This window comes from Musca autumnalis, unplaced genomic scaffold, assembly GCF_047663935.1.
Source record: "Musca autumnalis isolate F117 unplaced genomic scaffold, ASM4766393v1 scaffold_1, whole genome shotgun sequence".
NCBI classification, from domain to species: domain Eukaryota; kingdom Metazoa; phylum Arthropoda; class Insecta; order Diptera; family Muscidae; genus Musca; species Musca autumnalis.
In genome coordinates this window covers 23,607,047-23,627,737 of record NW_027411644.1, presented here as the reverse complement: position 1 = coordinate 23,627,737, position 20,691 = coordinate 23,607,047, and positions in this window count along the sequence as shown.

Sequence of the window (20,691 nt, the reverse complement as noted above, 5' to 3'; positions counted from 1 at the left end):
GGATAAATCATGGTATAAGTAAAGAGGTAGATTTAAATGAAAAAAATCTATAGAACCCTTGTTTTTCTTGAATTCCTAAAACTTCAAAATAATAGCAACAAGTGGGTTTGTTTACAATGCATTTTTTGAGCATTTTATAAAAAACGCGAAAAATGAATGAAGTGTTACGTTTTGTCCACATAATCGAGTTGTGAATATGATAAACTGATTGTTTCAATGCAAATCTCACCAATTTCTTCCATACAAATGGTCTAAAAACAATTTTAAAAATCATTGAATTCGATTGTTTTTAAAATTGTTTGGCATATTATTCAAACACCACACACACATACACAGTTTGTTTATATTGTTTTGAAGTTTTAGGCATACTCGAATGAAAAAATTTAAATTGCCATAAAGCTTTGGCTAACCTTTCTTATTAAACCATGGGATAAATATTATGTTTTTGGTCCATTTCACCCTCTAAATATTTCACGATCATCACCAATAAGAATAGGGATCTATTCTGATCTGAACCCGACCTCCATACAAAATTTCGTGACGATCGGTCCATAGTTGCGGCCTGGAGCGTGTTTACAATTTATAATGGACAGACGGACGGACGGACACACATCTCAAAATCGCTTTATCTCGTCGAGATATGAAGATTTGTATACCACATTGGGGGTCTCCGACGAATATTTCGCGGTGTTACATGAATTTTTACCAAAACAAACTTATAATACCCTTTTCCACATTGTGGTATAGGGTATAAAAAGAAATATCATGAAAAAATCATATTTTATATGTGTTTTATTTACGTTTACTTTTGAAACCACAAAATGGATAACCCTTTAGATCTTTACGACTACTTTTGTTTTTGTCGGTAATAGTAAGTTTACACTTACGAAATCCACTCGATTTCAACTATCAGCTCCATCCAATGGATTTCAGATGAGTTTTCATTTGACGTATACGCAATGGAATTGACAGTTGAAATCGAGTGGATTTCGTAAATGTAAACCAAGCATACATAACTCAAAAAAATTGATTTAAGAATCGCACTACAGTTGTGCTAAAACTCATGTGATGTAAATGCGCTATAATACATTTTTCACTCCTTCGACTTCAATTTTCTCTACAACCAAAAATCGACTTCGATTTTTAGACTTTTCAAATTAAAGAAGTCGACTAACCAAAAGGCGACTTATGTATCCCTAGTACAATTTCTCGCATATCTATCTTTGGATATTGTGGTTGTGTTTCGGTTAGTGAAAAACAAAGATATGAATTGATTTACAATAAAAAACTATAAACTGTTATTAAGAGACTGGTAAGTAAAATTAATATTTATTCTTCTTTTGTTGTTATGATGTTTATTTGTAATAACACACTGATGTGTAGCTCCCTTTGCAAATATTTGTTTTGATAAATTTTGTTGAGGTATTACAAGCGTTGCCAACTTTGTATAAAATGTTTGTTTATTTTTTTGTGTTGTACCGGCATGTGTTGCCATACTTGACACAAGCTTTCCGTTAATAAACGCCGTTGAAAGTTTAAACAATTAAAACAGCATGTTATATAAAATGAATAAAATTTCAGTTTTTGCTCAAAATTCCAAAATCTTTGTGGAAATTAAATTGTTATATAGTGACCTATTAATTATTTACTTGTTTGGTCTCTAAATAAGTAAATAATTTTTGGAAAAGGAAAATATGTAAACGACATGCGAACAGTAGATAAGTTTGTGTTGCCCAAAATGCGTTGAAAACAAAACAAAGTAATTAAACACTCTGGAGCTAAAAATTCTACGCTCGCAACTCACTCATCGGTAGAACTTTACGACTACTTTATTTTGGTCGAAAAATATCATTAATTAGTAAAATTATACGCATTTTAATTTTACCGATTTTTTTCGGTAACTCAAAAAATTAGTTAGAGAATCGCACTACAATTGCGGGTGTAGAACTTGTAGCTCCAGCGTGTTTTTTACTTCGTTTTGCAGTAATGATTACCTCCTTGTCATCCTTGATAAAATATATTCCTTCAAATCATCTATGAAAATTTCTGCTTGTGTGAGTAAAGTGATATTAGCTAGCACAGTTCGGAGAAAACTTGGATATACCAAATTAAGAGGACGAATTAGCAGAAAAGTTCCACTGATTACGAGGGTGTCCTTCGCATTTGGGTGTCCTCGGACTCAAACAAGAAAAAATGGGGAAATATACCTGTAGAATGCTGCAAGGGAATGGCAATTCATGCACGGTCAAAAAACTGTTATGAACGAATGTGGCAAGATAATGATATGGGACAGTTTTTCTTGGCATAGTGTGGGTCCGATATACATATATAGTATTATTGATACTCGGACGAATATTTCGTGGTGTTACATAAACTTTTGGGAAGACAATATGTAGCATGGGATAAAAATGTGGTTCTCTACACAGAACCCATTATATATTAGGCAGTAGGCCCGTTATCTAGCAAACACTTTATTGCAATTTACATCAGAGGAAAGGTCAGTAGTATTTTTCCATAGGTAGGCTACTTTGCGAAATATATATGTCCTCAAGGATTTAAAATATCGACCAAAAATAAAATTTTTATATTTTTCATACAAAAGTAATGGTCCATTTCACCCGCTAAAGTATATCAGATCATCATTCAACATTGTGGGCATCTTTTTCGACCTATACTCTTACCCGGTGCAAAATTTCGTGACTATTGATGTATAATTGCGACTTCTAGCGAGTTTATTATTACACTACAAACAAATAAAGCAATATATTAGGCTGTAACTCTGTTATCTGTTCATGCACACCAACATAATTGGCATCAATTGAAAGGTCAAGCGTTCCACTTTCAAGTATATCTCACTTGTCCGGAATGTCACTTCCAGGAATTAAGATATAAGCGGTATATTAAACATTTTCACAATTTTCACACAAAAGTTTTGGTCCATTTAAGCTCTAAATATTATCCGATCGCCATCTCAAATTGCAAGCTACTTCTTTGTGATATACTCTTACCTTATTTAAAATTACGCGTTGATCGGACTATTATTGAGACCTACAGAGCCACTAGAAAATTGGATAAATCATGGTATAAGTAAAGAGGTAGATTTAAATGAAAAAAATCTATAGAACCCTTGTTTTTCTTGAATTCCTAAAACTTCAAAATAATAGCAACAAGTGGGTTTGTTTACAATGCATTTTTTGAGCATTTTATAAAAAACGCGAAAAATGAATGAAGTGTTACGTTTTGTCCACATAATCGAGTTGTGAATATGATAAACTGATTGTTTCAATGCAAATCTCACCAATTTCTTCCATACAAATGGTCTAAAAACAATTTTAAAAATCATTGAATTCGATTGTTTTTAAAATTGTTTGGCATATTATTCAAACACCACACACACATACACAGTTTGTTTATATTGTTTTGAAGTTTTAGGCATACTCGAATGAAAAAATTTAAATTGCCATAAAGCTTTGGCTAACCTTTCTTATTAAACCATGGGATAAATATTATGTTTTTGGTCCATTTCACCCTCTAAATATTTCACGATCATCACCAATAAGAATAGGGATCTATTCTGATCTGAACCCGACCTCCATACAAAATTTCGTGACGATCGGTCCATAGTTGCGGCCTGGAGCGTGTTTACAATTTATAATGGACAGACGGACGGACGGACACACATCTCAAAATCGCTTTATCTCGTCGAGATATGAAGATTTGTATACCACATTGGGGGTCTCCGACGAATATTTCGCGGTGTTACATGAATTTTTACCAAAACAAACTTATAATACCCTTTTCCACATTGTGGTATAGGGTATAAAAAGAAATATCATGAAAAAATCATATTTTATATGTGTTTTATTTACGTTTACTTTTGAAACCACAAAATGGATAACCCTTTAGATCTTTACGACTACTTTTGTTTTTGTCGGTAATAGTAAGTTTACACTTACGAAATCCACTCGATTTCAACTATCAGCTCCATCCAATGGATTTCAGATGAGTTTTCATTTGACGTATACGCAATGGAATTGACAGTTGAAATCGAGTGGATTTCGTAAATGTAAACCAAGCATACATAACTCAAAAAAATTGATTTAAGAATCGCACTACAGTTGTGCTAAAACTCATGTGATGTAAATGCGCTATAATACATTTTTCACTCCTTCGACTTCAATTTTCTCTACAACCAAAAATCGACTTCGATTTTTAGACTTTTCAAATTAAAGAAGTCGACTAACCAAAAGGCGACTTATGTATCCCTAGTACAATTTCTCGCATATCTATCTTTGGATATTGTGGTTGTGTTTCGGTTAGTGAAAAACAAAGATATGAATTGATTTACAATAAAAAACTATAAACTGTTATTAAGAGACTGGTAAGTAAAATTAATATTTATTCTTCTTTTGTTGTTATGATGTTTATTTGTAATAACACACTGATGTGTAGCTCCCTTTGCAAATATTTGTTTTGATAAATTTTGTTGAGGTATTACAAGCGTTGCCAACTTTGTATAAAATGTTTGTTTATTTTTTTGTGTTGTACCGGCATGTGTTGCCATACTTGACACAAGCTTTCCGTTAATAAACGCCGTTGAAAGTTTAAACAATTAAAACAGCATGTTATATAAAATGAATAAAATTTCAGTTTTTGCTCAAAATTCCAAAATCTTTGTGGAAATTAAATTGTTATATAGTGACCTATTAATTATTTACTTGTTTGGTCTCTAAATAAGTAAATAATTTTTGGAAAAGGAAAATATGTAAACGACATGCGAACAGTAGATAAGTTTGTGTTGCCCAAAATGCGTTGAAAACAAAACAAAGTAATTAAACACTCTGGAGCTAAAAATTCTACGCTCGCAACTCACTCATCGGTAGAACTTTACGACTACTTTATTTTGGTCGAAAAATATCATTAATTAGTAAAATTATACGCATTTTAATTTTACCGATTTTTTTCGGTAACTCAAAAAATTAGTTAGAGAATCGCACTACAATTGCGGGTGTAGAACTTGTAGCTCCAGCGTGTTTTTTACTTCGTTTTGCAGTAATGATTACCTCCTTGTCATCCTTGATAAAATATATTCCTTCAAATCATCTATGAAAATTTCTGCTTGTGTGAGTAAAGTGATATTAGCTAGCACAGTTCGGAGAAAACTTGGATATACCAAATTAAGAGGACGAATTAGCAGAAAAGTTCCACTGATTACGAGGGTGTCCTTCGCATTTGGGTGTCCTCGGACTCAAACAAGAAAAAATGGGGAAATATACCTGTAGAATGCTGCAAGGGAATGGCAATTCATGCACGGTCAAAAAACTGTTATGAACGAATGTGGCAAGATAATGATATGGGACAGTTTTTCTTGGCATAGTGTGGGTCCGATATACATATATAGTATTATTGATACTCGGTTCCTATTCGAATACAATTAATTTTTGGGAAATGTAATATTACTATATGCCTAATAAAATCTTCATCCCCAAGCGGTATGTCAAAGATTCGTTCGAAGACAAAGTCCACTGCCCACTTCTTTGGGTACCTCCCACACAAAATTTCAAAAATGTTCGCAAAGTGCAGTTAAGGTATATGTCTCGGCTCGATTTGAAAAATGTTCCGACAGTTGTACTTCTGTCCCTATTTCGACTGCACAATATTTTCGAGGACAAATCCTTCCTGAGATAATGGCTCAAAAACACCAACATACGCTTCCGTGAGTAACTAAAATTGCTCATGAGCACGATAACTTAATGATTGGATATCCAATTTGGCCGTAATATTTTCTAGTCATATTCACAGAAGAAGAAGAAGCGACATTCTACAACTACAATAGGATAAGGATTCGAAGATTTCATAGGCAACTGAGGCAAGGATTGGACGAATACACCCTTTCTGTTGGTAGAAATTTTAGTATAGCTGAGGTAGACGCAAGTGTGGATGGACTCAGCTCTGTCTTCAGAAGAGCAATTTTTGAGAGTATTCTGAGGTGAACAGTAAGGTGACGTTTCAAAGCGGATATCACGAACCTAAGCATAATCATCAAGGAGCTGTTTACAACCCACGAGAGGGATCGCTTTAAGTCATACCTAGAAAGCATCCGGGTTAATTCCAAAGCTTATGGAAAAGTGAAAAGGGCTGCTGGTCTCTCCTTTAAGCAGCCTATTGGTGGATCGGGAAATCGATCACCAACAACGGTCAAAAAAATTAAATCCTGGCAGACCACATTCAGGATATTCAACAGATGGATAAAGCATTGGACAATACATTTCGTAACCTCGTCGAGGCGAAAGTATGGAGAACAAGTAAGAACGGGCTTAAGTTCGGTCGGGCCGAACTTGTTATACCCTCCACCACAAGTTGTATTGAAGTAAAATGGAATAATTAGTTTCCGTTCGTGTACGAAGAAGACTTAATACCAAATTTCAGCAATTTCGGTACAACAATGTGAGACACCGTTCTATGGGGGCTATTTCAAAACGTCGATCTATACCGACAAGTTTCTGACGGAAAGTTTTTAGACTCAAAGAAGACTAAATACCAAATTTCCTATATTTCGGCAAGAGAATGTGGCTAAAACTTAAAAAATACCGAAAATCAAGAAGTACGCTTCTATGGGGATATAGGAAGAAGTGGACCTATACTGATAATACTCTTCTGGAATATTTTATAACTCTTGGAAGACTAGATAACGAATTTCAACCATTTCGGTGGGATATTAACGTACAATCTTCAGTATTACGAAAATCGTGAGGTACCGTTCTAAACGTGGACCTATACCGACGAATTTTAGTCGGAAATGGGGCAATATGAAAGCGTGGACCTGTACAGACAAACTTCTGGCGAACAGTTTTATATCACATTGAAGACTAAATACCAAATTTCAGCCATTTTGGTGGAATATTGAAGCCACAACCTTCAAAATACGGAAAATAGGGAGGTACCTTACCATGGGGGCTATATGAAAGCGTGGACCTATACCGACAAATTAAAAGGGGAAGTTTAAGTACCCCCAACCAAGTCTTAATACCAAATTTCAGGCATTTCGGTGGAATATTGAGGCCACAACCTTCAAAATACCGAAAATCGGGAGGTACCGTTCTATGGGGGCTATATGAAGGCATTGGCCGATACCAACAAAGTTCTGGGGGAAAGTTTTATACCACCAACGTAGACTGTGTACCAAATTTCAGCCATTTCGGTGTGATAATGAAGATAAAACCTTCAAAATACCGAAAATCGGGATGTACCGTTCTATGGGGGCTATATGAAGGCGTGGACCGATACCGATAAAATTCTGGGGGAAAGTTTTGTACCCCTAAAGAAGACTACGTATGAAATTTCAACCATTTTGGTAGGTTAATGAAGCTTAAACCTTAAAAATACCGAAAATCGGGAGGTATCGTTCTATGGGGGCTATATGAATGCGTGGACTTATACCAACAAACTTCAGGTGGAAAGTTTTATACACCCAACGATAACTAAATACCAAATTTCAGCCATTTTGGTAGGATAACGAAGCTAAAACCTTCAAAATACCGAAAATCGGGAGGTACCGTTCTATGGGAGCTATATCAAAACGTTGACCGATATATCCCATTTTCAATACCAACCAGCCTGCAAGTAATAAAAACTTCTGTACCAAATATTGATTCTCTATCTTAAAAATTGCGAGCTGTATCTTGATTTCAACAGAAAGACGGACGGACGGACAGACGGACATGGTTAAATCGACATGGAATTTTATGCTGATCAATAATATATATACTTCATAGGGTTTCCGATGAATATTTCGATGTGTTACAAACGGAATGACAAATTTAATTATACCCTCCATATTATGGCTACAAAAATACGCCCCTGGTAGACTTCAGCAATAAAATTAACGCCGATGCATCAACTGTAGGCAACACGAAGATTCGTTGATCCTGACATGGTCGGATCAGCAAAGAGGACGTCAAAGAAATCTTGTAGTGTTGACAAGATCCCGGACATTGTGTTGAAGAAAGCAGGATAAGTCGTAATATTTTTTCTGACCATCGGCTACTTTTCCTCGGGCTGGAAGCACTTGTAGTTCCGATTCCGAATACTGGATCTAATACTTTCCTATGTGGAATCTGTAGGCCAATTTCACCCTTTAGGAAACGGTTTGAACACTTATAAATCGCATCAATCGGAATACTGAGGAACTGTTTATTTGGATTCAGCTCAGGTCATTCCACCACTCACGCATTGGCAGTCTTCTGTACATACGTGACAGATAGATTCAAGAACAAAATGGAAACGATTGCTGTTGGCTTCCACTTTGCCAAAGCATTTGATACCGTTTGGCAACATGGTATCCAATACAAGATACATTCATTCGGATTCGACCAACAGACTTGCCGCATGGTGGGATGTTTCCTTAAAAACGGGAACTTTCGTGTACGAGTTGGAGATGCATTGTTGGAACAACGACCTCTCAAAACAGGGATGACACAAGGATCACTCCTCGGACAAGTGTCATCCAATCTGAAGACTCATCGACGTGCATATTCGAGAAAAGATGGACAACTCAAACAACATATATTCCAGTCAACACGCTTACATAAAAGGACGATCGACAGATACAGCCCTACACGAAGTCGTAAGGACTATCGAGAAATCCTTAGAACATAAACAATACACCTTGGCCGCTTTTCTGGATATAGAAGGCACCTTCAATAATGTCAGTACCGCAGCAATAAAACAAGCTCTAGATAACTTCGGCGTGGAATCATTCATCCGTAGCTGGATTACCACCATGCTGCAAAGTAGAGTTATTACTGCCTCACTGGGAAACAATACGCTGTCAAAGCACGTAAATAGAGGAACTCCACAGGGAGGAGTTATATCGCCACTGCTTTGGCTCCTTGTCATTAATGAAGTCCTTATCAAACTTGACCATATGGGTATTAAGGTGGTTGCTTATGCGGACGATGTGGTATTACTCGTCTCCGGTTTATTCCCGTCCGTGATAAGTGATATCATGAACGGGGCCCTGAAGTCACTAGATACTTGGGCTATAAGCTGTGGCCTGGGTGTGAACCCAGGAAAAACTGAGATGGTGCTATTCACCACAAAGACCAACTATTCAATCCCCAATCTACCACGACTAAGAGGTCAAGAAATTCCTCTATCAGATCACGCCAAGTACCTAGGCGTCATCCTAGGCTGCGGGCTCTAGGCATATGGAGCGATAGAGCCTACGGACATGCGTGCGTGCTCCACAAACTACCAAAAGAAATAGCAACTACTGCTGATTACTGCGCTCCTACAATGACATTCGATCAGCCTTTTGAAGTCAAATTTCCAAACAGGAAAGAATGGAATAATGGATTACCACTGACAGGCCATGACATCAAAGTATACACAGATGGCTCCAAGATGAAATGTGGAGTCGGCTCTGGTGTCTTCTCATATGATGCAAACATATCTACATCCATAAAGCTACCTGACGATTGCAGTGTTTTTCAGGCGGAGATACTGGCCATAAAGGAAGCTTGGATTATTCTCTTAAAAATCCACACACCAAACTCAATTGGAATTTATGTCGACAGTCAAGCGGCGCTCCTTGCACTAAAATCCAACTCTGCCACATCAAAGCTAGTGAAAGATTGTTAAGAAGAACTTGCTAAACTAGGGCGTCTGGCAAGAGTAACTCTCACCTGGATCCCAGGCCATAAGGGACTTGATGGGAATCGAAAAGCGGACGAACTAGCCAGAGCAGGATCCGCCTCTAACGAACTCCCAAAGGCGTCAGTCGCAACACCAATGGGAGTAGTTAAAGGGGATATCTTCAAATACTATCTATCATTGGCCGAGAGTAGATGGGACAAAACGGAAACATGCCGAATATCAAAATCTATTTGGCCTCAATACAACGCCAAACGCACAAAGTTCCTAATCAGCCAAAATCGACGGAACCTGGGAAGACTTATTGCAGTGTTAACCAGTCACTAGGCTATTGGTAACCACGCAAAGCGTTTAAATATACCACACAACGACCACTGTCGCGGCTGCGGAGATGAAGAAGAAGGAAACTGTGGAGCACCTCCTCTGTTCCTGCCCTGCACTAATGCAACGACGACTTAAAGCTATAGGACGACCGTTCCTTCATAATATCGCCGAGATAGCCGAAGTAGGTCCGGGAGAACTTCTGCGATTTCTCAACTCATCAGGTTGGATTTAACTGCCAATTGAATATTACGAAATAACAATCCTTAAACGAGTGGTGTGGTTTTCAAAACGGTATTCCTTTTATACCAATTGAGGCTACAAAGTAAAGCCACCACGTAAACCAACCAATCGTCATACAATCTGTTCTTCAGAGATATACCGGGGCCACCTGAAGGAGGATTGCTGCTGACATACGTAGATGATGTCCTGTTAGCACTAGGTGGTCGGTTTGGACATACCGTGGGGGACGGTTTATTATCTAAATGGAAACATTCCACAAATATTCTGCCAAATAGGGTCTTTCTCAATGTTGGAAAATGCACTTCAGTGGTATTCAAGGGCAAACCAAAATCCACTGTATACCGAAGGCTATTCTCTATGCAAGGAGAACTATCGTTCGAAGTGAAATGGCTAACTTAGAAGCAAGTAATCCGACCCAATATACATTTAATCATTCAATATCATAGCAAAAATTCTTTAAGTTTTAAATTCCAATTTTGTTTGCTTTCATTATTTTTCTTTCGTTTACAAGGGTCAACAAGAATCCAAAGAAAACGTCAGCAACAGCGTTCATTTTAAAGAGATTTTTCATTACCAATGGCAGGCACTTCAGCATGTGACGAACGAGTGCAACAATCCACAGGCAAAAGGAAATTGACAGCCAGCATACATACACAAACATTCACACGTATGTCCTTACTTGCAAGTGCAGAAAGACAAGCAAAAAAACTAAAAAAAATCTCAAGAAAGACAACAAGAAACGTTCCTAAAAATGGCAAATCCTTCATATTTAGATTTTTCACATGCCTGCACCGAACTTAAGTGTCTTGGGTAAAAAAACGACAAGTAGAAGATGTCTTCTAGCCATCATTCACACACACAAACAAACGTACACCCACCAAAAAATACATTCATCTAACCATTCGTCCATCCATCCAGCAACACCATAAGATTGAAGACATATTTCATACGACAAGCTCGACTTGATGTCGTTCATAACAACCCAGCAGCTAGCAGTAGACAGCTTGGCATGTAACAAAACTTTTTTGTTTTTATTTCTGCTGTTGTTCTTCTTGTCCTTCAATGTCACTGCATTGCAGAGGACACAGCACCATAGCAATGGTTCGATTGTGTTACGCAGAACATCACAGAGTTTCTATGGAATTGATTTATTCAACAAAGAAAGCCCTAGACAAGTTTGTTGTTGGTTGTCCCCTCTTGCACCATTTCTGAATAGTGAAAGTGAGACAAGCTCGAATGTTGCTGTGTGAATGAATGAAGTTGTGTCGAACTTGTTGAGTGGGGTTGTGTTGGTTGGAGGAGACAGTCAAACATATGTAGTAGATAATAAAGGTTGCAGGTTTGATATCATAAAATAAGCTACATTATTAGGCTAGTTTTTAAAAAAAATTAAAGTTTATTGTCATTCTTGGGTCCACCAAGAAATCTTTAAAAAAACCTTAAATTCCATCTTTATTGTCCCAAACTCTTTAAAAAATCTATGTAAAATTTCCATATTTGTTGTCCTTCTCGGGTCCACCTAAAAATCTTTGAAAATTTCACAGTTGTTTTCCTTACTGGATTCCCTAAAAAAATCTTTAAAAATTCCACATTTCTTGTCCTTCTTGGGTCCACCTAAAAAACTGTAAAAAACACGTTTATTGTCCTTTTTAGGTCCACCAAAAAATCTTAAAAAAAAATTACGTTTATTGTCCTTCTGTCCTTCTAAAAATCTTTAAAAAATCCACGCTTGGTGTACTTTTTGGCTGCAACTAAAAATCTTTAAAAAATCCACGCTTGGTGTACTTTTTGGCTGCAACTAAAAATCTTTAAAAAATCCACGCTTGGTGTACTTTTTGGCTGCAACTAAAAATCTTTAAAAAATCCACGCTTGGTGTACTTTTTGGCTGCAACTAAAAATCTTTAAAAAATCCACGCTTGGTGTACTTTTTGGCTGCAACTAAAAATCTTTAAAAAATCCACGCTTGGTGTACTTTTTGGCTGCAACTAAAAATCTTTAAAAAATCCACGCTTGGTGTACTTTTTGGCTGCAACTAAAAATCTTTAAAAAATCCACGCTTGGTGTACTTTTTGGCTGCAACTAAAAATCTTTAAAAAATCCACGCTTGGTGTACTTTTTGGCTGCAACTAAAAATCTTTAAAAAATCCACGCTTGGTGTACTTTTTGGCTGCAACTAAAAATCTTTAAAAAATCCACGCTTGGTGTACTTTTTGGCTGCAACTAAAAATCTTTAAAAAATCCACGCTTGGTGTACTTTTTGGCTGCAACTAAAAATCTTTAAAAAATCCACGCTTGGTGTACTTTTTGGCTGCAACTAAAAATCTTTAAAAAATCCACGCTTGGTGTACTTTTTGGCTGCAACTAAAAATCTTTAAAAAATCCACGCTTGGTGTACTTTTTGGCTGCAACTAAAAATCTTTAAAAAATCCACGCTTGGTGTACTTTTTGGCTGCAACTAAAAATCTTTAAAAAATCCACGCTTGGTGTACTTTTTGGCTGCAACTAAAAATCTTTAAAAAATCCACGCTTGGTGTACTTTTTGGCTGCAACTAAAAATCTTTAAAAAATCCACGCTTGGTGTACTTTTTGGCTGCAACTAAAAATCTTTAAAAAATCCACGCTTGGTGTACTTTTTGGCTGCAACTAAAAATCTTTAAAAAATCCACGCTTGGTGTACTTTTTGGCTGCAACTAAAAATCTTTAAAAAATCCACGCTTGGTGTACTTTTTGGCTGCAACTAAAAATCTTTAAAAAATCCACGCTTGGTGTACTTTTTGGCTGCAACTAAAAATCTTTAAAAAATCCACGCTTGGTGTACTTTTTGGCTGCAACTAAAAATCTTTAAAAAATCCACGCTTGGTGTACTTTTTGGCTGCAACTAAAAATCTTTAAAAAATCCACGCTTGGTGTACTTTTTGGCTGCAACTAAAAATCTTTAAAAAATCCACGCTTGGTGTACTTTTTGGCTGCAACTAAAAATCTTTAAAAAATCCACGCTTGGTGTACTTTTTGGCTGCAACTAAAAATCTTTAAAAAATCCACGCTTGGTGTACTTTTTGGCTGCAACTAAAAATCTTTAAAAAATCCACGCTTGGTGTACTTTTTGGCTGCAACTAAAAATCTTTAAAAAATCCACGCTTGGTGTACTTTTTGGCTGCAACTAAAAATCTTTAAAAAATCCACGCTTGGTGTACTTTTTGGCTGCAACTAAAAATCTTTAAAAAATCCACGCTTGGTGTACTTTTTGGCTGCAACTAAAAATCTTTAAAAAATCCACGCTTAGTGTACTTCTTGGCTGCAGCAAAAATCTTTAAAAAATCCACGCTTAGTGTACTTCTTGGCTGCAGCAAAAAATCTTTAAAAAATCCACGCTTAGTGTACTTCTTGGCTGCAGCTAAAAATCTTTAAAAAATCCACGCTTATTAGCTTCTTCTTGGCTGCAGATAAACATCTTTAAACACTCCTCGTTTATTGTCCTTCTTAGTTACACTTAAAAATCTTTAAAAATTCTACATTTGTTGCCCTTTATGTGCCTAACTAAAAATCCTTGAAAAAATCAAATGTACTGTCCTTCTTGGGTCCACCTGAAAATCTTTAAAAATATCCACGTCTATTGTCCTTTTTGGTTGCACCTAAAAATCTTTATATATTCCACATATGTTGCCCTTTTTGGGTCCAGCTATAAATTCCTAAAAATTCGACATTTGTTGTCCTTCTTGGTTCCACCTAAAAATATTAAGAATTCCACATTTGTAATCCTTTTTCGGTTCAGCTACAAATCCTTAAAAAGTCCACATTTGTTGTCCTACTGGAGTCCACCAAAAAATCTCTAAAAAATCTCCCTTATGTTGACCACTGTTTCCTTCAAACCGTGTAACATGTTTGAGTTGTATGGCCAACATCCTTGAGAAGGAGTTGTTGCCAGCAAACCGTCCCTTCCCTCACCTGACAGAGCAAACATCAACAAACGATGGAACATCATTCTGGTCACAACGCCTCACATTTCAGTTCAGTTGTTAGTTATTTTCTGTCCGTGGAAGCTGTGAGTATCGTGGTACGTGTCGTATCTTCCGTTGCTCGTCATTGTGCGTTCGTTAAACAAATCCAAAATAAAAAATAAGCTGCTCTACTAGGAATGAAGTGCAAGAATAATATTTTGTGATTTAATTTTGTTGTGGAAAAAAGGAGGCAGTATTTGTTTGGTTATCCTCAGTAGTGACGGTGGGAAATAAAGCTACTACTTCCGAGTTACAAATTGACAAGAACTAAAGGTCTGCTGTTGAAAGAAGAGGAACAAATGTGAGTTTGTGAATTTATGTGTGTATGTGTCCGTCCTCAGCATTAAGTGTGTGTTAAAATGCGTTTGGTTCCCGGGCGTTTCTGGGCACTGCGACAACTATTAATGCTTTGTGCATGTGTCTACAACAACAACCACTCAATGGCCAAGTTAAAATCTGTTCTTTCGTTTGTAACCCCATGTTAGTGGAATAAATAATTACGTATTGTTGTTGTTGGTGACTTTGTTGCCTTGTGAATACTTAAAAAAAATTGCGCGCAATTTCTTTCGTGAATTTGTCGGTGTTACACCTAGAAATTCGTTAATAACCCAAATACAACGCTACCAGCATAAGAAACTAACGTGTTAATCAGCATCAGGTTTTCATCTTTGTCGTCGTCAGAGACTTAGGAATCCAAGTAGCCATTTTGGTGAAATTACCACCATCATCGTCACCGTCACCATCACTTGCCGTCGTTTGTCGTCAGTTGCTGCCACTGCTGCTGCTGCTGTTGTTAAGTCGTGGGAAACAAACATTTAATGGTAATTAAGAACCTCTCTTTGTCAACAAAAAAACCGGAGAACGGCATTTTGGCGACCACAGCCATAGCTGAAGAACAATAAAAAGTTTTTTCCTTTTTTGCCTATTTCTCTTTAAGTTTTGTTGCTGCTGTTGTTGTTGATTATGATTTTTCTTCTAAGGGAAAAATAAAAAATACAACTTTCCTAAACTGCCTAGAATTGGTTTAAAATGCTTTTCACAACAAATCGGAGTGGAAAAAGAACAAAGGAAAAGGAACTCAAAACTAAAACGGTTTTTTGTTTTGGCCAAAATAAAGGTCATATTGAGGTCTTGGCATTGTTTTCGGTAGATTGGGCGGAATAATAATAAAATATGGACTGGACATATGTTGGAGGATTTTTTATTTGTAAAACAAAATTGTTGGTCTGTTGAAGATTCATTGATATTTCAACATTGGAAAATTGGTATTTGGCCATTAGGAGTTAGAACTACTTAGCGTAGATGATCCAGAATTCTTAAAAGCGGTACATAAATTTGTTGATATATCAACGTTCAGTGTCCTTCCTGGTCGCAGCAAACATTTTTTTAAAAAAGATCCACTTTAAAAAATCCTTCTTGGCTGCAGCTAAAAATAAAAAAAAGTTTTATTCCTCTTCCTGGTTGAAGCTAAAATCGTTAAAAAAAATCCATATTTATTATTCTTCTTGGTTGCAGCTAAACAAATCTTAAAAAAAAACGTTTTGTGGTCCTTCTTGATTCCAGCTAAAAATATTTAAAAAATCGACATTTATTTTTCTCTTTATGCTCAGATAAAAATCTTTAAAAAAACCCACATTTATTGTCCTCTTTAGGTCCAGCTAAATTTTTTTTTAATAAATAAACGTTAACTGTTAAAAATCTTTAAAAATATCCACGTTTATTGTCATTCTTGATTGTAGTTAAAAATCTTTAAAAAATCCGCGTTTTTTGTCATCCTTGGATGCAGCTAAAAATCTTTAAAAATCGAAATTTATTGTCCTCTCCAGCTAAAAAATCTTTAAAATATTCCCGTTTATTGTCCTTCATGGTTATAGTTGCAGTTAAAAATCTTAGAAAAATCCAATTCAAATTAATTCTCTTTCGAGTTGAGCTGTTATGACCTAAGAGGTACATTGAAAAAATAGGAATCCACCGAAGTCCCATACATTGAACCATTTTGCTACGTTTCACGGTTGGTTAAATCGGGTCATCAGGCATATTAGAATGTTATTTTAGTGGGTGGACGAAGGCTATGCTTGGAAACTAGCATTTAAACCGCAAATCATACGAAAATTGTATATTCGAATTATTTATTTATTTTAATGTTAGTTATTTAATTCCAAACCTTTTCTATAGTCCGATTTGACTGGTAACCCTATTTTTCAACGCTTTATTACAAATACTATGGCAGCTTTTTTCCACCTTTATTTGTATTTGTTCTCCTGTATCAGAAGATTTGATCATCAATATTTGTCATCGAAAGCTTGGACAAGTTGATGGTGGCTTAGAACGCTAAGACGCCAGAAACCGTGTCACTTGGTTGTCGGAGACCCAGGTTCAAATCCCAGCCTGGCTCATGCTGAAATCATTTTTTGTTTTGCCTTATTAAGGCGAAGGTCATTTATTGCCCTCCTTGGTTGCAGCTAAAAGTCTTTAAAATATCCACGGTCTGTGGCCTTCTTGGTAGCAGATAAAAATCTTTAAAAAATCCACGTTTTGGTTCCTTCTTAGTTGCAGCTAAAATCTTTAAAAAACCATGTTTTGTGGCCTTTTTTGATTGCAGCTAAAATCTTTTAAAAATGCACGCTTAGTGTGCTTCTTTGGTCCAGCTAGAAATCTTTAAAAAATCCACGCTTAGTGTGCTTCTTTGGTCCAGCTAGAAATCTTTAAAAAATCCACGCTTAGTGTGCACCTTTGGTCCAGCTAGAAATCTTTAAAAAATCCACGCTTAGTGTGCTTCTTTGGTCCAGCTAGAAATCTTTAAAAAATCCACGCTTAGTGTGCTTCTTTGGTCCAGCTAAAAATCTTTAAAAAATCCACGCTTAGTGTTCTTCTTTGGTTCAGCCAAAAATCTTTAAAAAATCGGCTAAGCTAAAAATCTTAAAAAAATCATGTTTCGTAGCCTCTTTAGGTCCAGCTAAAAATCTTTAAGAAAATCGTGTTTCGTAGCCTCTTTAGGTCCAGCTAAAAATCTTAAAAAAAAATAATTTTTCGTAGCCTTCTTGGTTGCTGCTAAAAATCTCTAAAAAATCCACATTTATGGCCTTTGTTGCAGCTAAAAATCTTAAAAAAATCCACATTCGTTGTTCTCTTTAGGTCCACCTAAAAATCTTTAAAAATCCTTCTTTGGTACAGCTAAAATCTTTAAAAAAATCCACGCTTAATGTTCTTTTTTGGTTCAGCTAAAATTTTTTAAAAAATCGTGCGTTTCGTGTCCTCCTTAGGTCCAGCTAAAAATCTTTAAAAAAAATATTGGTTGCTGCTAAACATCTCTAAAAAATCCACGTTTTGTGACCTTCTTGGTTGTAGCTAAAAATCTTTAAAAAATCCACGTTTTGTGATTCTTCTTTGGTCTACAAAAAATCTTAAACAATTCACATTAATTGTTCTCTTTAGGCCCTGCTGAGTGGTCCTAAAAATCTTTAAAAAAATCCACGCTGATTGTCCTCTTTGGATGGTTCTAAAAATTTACGTCCATGTCCTCTTTGGATGGTCCCAAAAATCTTTAAAAATTTCACTTTTATTGTCCTCTTTTAATAGTCCTAAAATCTTTAAAAATTTATTTTTATTGTCCTCTTTAGGTCCAGCTAAAAATCTTTAAAAAATCCACTTTTATTGTCCTCTTTAGGTACAGCTAAAATCTTGAAGAAATCCACGTTTATTGTCCTCCTAAGGACCAGCTAAAAATCTTTAAAAAATTTTTGATTTTTTAGTTATTTAGTTCGACCTTTATTTTGATTATTTTAAATGTATTAAATATTGTTGTATTAAATAATATTGTTTTTATTTATTAATTATTTTATCCGATATTTCGTCTTTCTTCGAAAGACATCATCAGGATAAATAGTGCTTAAAACTATTACAACAATAACAATAATTTTGCCAAGCACAAACGTCGACCTGTTGCTGCTGTCATCTGTTTCGTCACCTAGACCTCGAGCTCGATTTATTTAATACAATTAAAATAATCTTTAAAAAATCCACATTTATTGTCCTCTTTAAACCCAGCTAAAAATCTATAAAAAATTCGCATTCTAGGAAAAATTGTTTATCTTTATCTTTTAAAAAAATATTATCTTTATCTTTTAAAAAATGCACGTTTATTGTCCTCCTTTGTTGTAGCTAAAAATCTTTTTAGGTCCAGTTAAAAATCTTTAAAAAAATCGACTTTTATTGTCCTCTTTAGGTGCAGCTAAAACTATTTAAAAAATCTACATTTATTGTCCTGTTTAGGTACAGCTAAAATCTTGAAGAAATCCACGTTTATTGTCCTCCTTAGGTCCAGCTAAAAATCTTTAAAAATTTCACATTTATTGTCCTCTTTAGGTCCGGCTAAAATTGTTTAAGAATTCTACATTTTTTCCTTTTTTGCTGCAGCAAAAAATCTTTAAAAAATCAACGTCCACATTTATTGCCCTCTTTAGGTACAGCTAAAATCTTGAAGAAATTCACGTTTATTGTCCTCTTTTGGTCCAGCTAAAAATCCTTAAAAAATCCGCATTTATTGTCCTCTTTAGGTGCAGGTAAAAATCTTTAAAAAATCTACTTTTATTGTCCTTCTTAGTTAAAGCTTAAAATCGTTAAAAATCCACATTTATTGTCCTCCTTAGGTCCAGCTAAAAATCGTTAAAAAAAATCCCATTTTTTGTCCTTCTTTAAAAAATCCATGTTTTGTGGCCTTCTTGATAATGTGACCTCAAATGGTCATAGTGGCGTATACATTATGCCAATATTTATACGCACCATGACGCATAAAGATTTTTTTATATTACAGAAACTTTGTTCTGTTTCAATTTTTGGCTATGCTCATTTTTTTCTACTATGGAGTTAGTTGCCCAATCCAAGTCCTAGAAGTTAATCACTTTTCCATTTTTTGTATTATTTTCTTCATTTTACAGTTTGTTTTATTTATATTTTTAATTAAAAATTATATTCCGCCCTCAACTTTGAAAACGGAAATTAAAAATACAGAGACTTACAAACAGACAGACAGACAAACGCTGCCAACCAGCCAGTCATACACAGAAAGTGACAGAACGAAACTAATTACAAACACAAACAGAAACTCATTTCCACATGAAGAGTCACTAACTACTCAGAAACGGAGGAAAAGATCTCAGTAGAAATGTGAAAGAGAAAAAGGAGCGGAGCTGGTGGTAATCACAAACCAAAAAAGTTAATTAAAGTTATTTGGAAAATTTTGCAGAACATTTCCGTGATTACTTTGAAGATATGAGGGGAAACAAAAAAAGAACACAATTACATAAATTGTAATTAAATTAATTGTAAATTAAAAAATTGTAAGAATACAAATAAATTAATTGTAATTTTGAAAACATCAATCATCATGGGAATAATAAGCGTGGATTTTACAAAATATTTTTTCAACCATTACAAGAGCACTTAGCTTCATTTAACTAAAGGTAAGTTGAAAATTAGAAGAAATTCTATGCATAAGAAACAATAGCTATAGAGAGTATAAGTGTTGTCGTTACGTATTCGCAACCTTATACAAGTCAGATATTAGAAGTGATATTGTAAATATATTCTTAACTTGTCTACTTATTCAGCAGCGGAAAGCCTCATCACTTAACTTCCTCGAATTCCTTGTTTGGTTCCTAGAAATCGTCTTTAAGCTACAACAACTACAAGTAGCATTTGCACGGCTCGCGATGTAAACACGTAACAAATGTAAACAACAATAAGCTTAGAACAAAAAACTAAATAAAAGAGAAGAGAAAACAAACACACATACACTTACAATTTCAGGGTATTTCCAATGTCCGTTGCTTGCTGTTATTCTCCTGTTTACACCAGGCATGTTGCCAATCAGTCAGACAGACAGGATGGCATCTGCTCAACAATGTTAAAATTCCCTTCGTTATGTCCTTTTTTCGCTTCCATGCTTGTTGTTCGTTATTTTATTATCTCATTTTAATTATATTACTTTAAACATTTACCATACCTTTTTCTGATGTTGCTACTTTTGCTCCCTGTCTTGTTGTTTGTCTGTCTACCTTTTGGGATGGTAGGAATGATGTGTTTGATGTTTGATGTCTGTCTGCTCCTGCCAGGACACATGCGTTCATTCTTGGGTATTTTGTTAGATGGAGATGCTGCTCCTAAGAAAAAAATAATGTTTTGAAATTGTTTATTTGTATTAGAGATGAAAAAATTAAGAAGGAGCGAGGATAACAAAGAGGAACAAAGATTTTTCAAGAAGACAAACATAAGTTCGAAACGGTAAAATATAGTTTAAAAGTCCACACTTATTGGCCTGATGTTGGATAAAAAAATATTGTTTAAAAGTGTACGCTTATTGGCCTGATGTTGGATGAAAAAAATGTTGGTTAAAAATCCACGCTATTGGCTTATTGAAAAAATGCCCTGTTCGTCGCCGATTAATAGCTGGAAGGGTTAATTAAATTATTCATT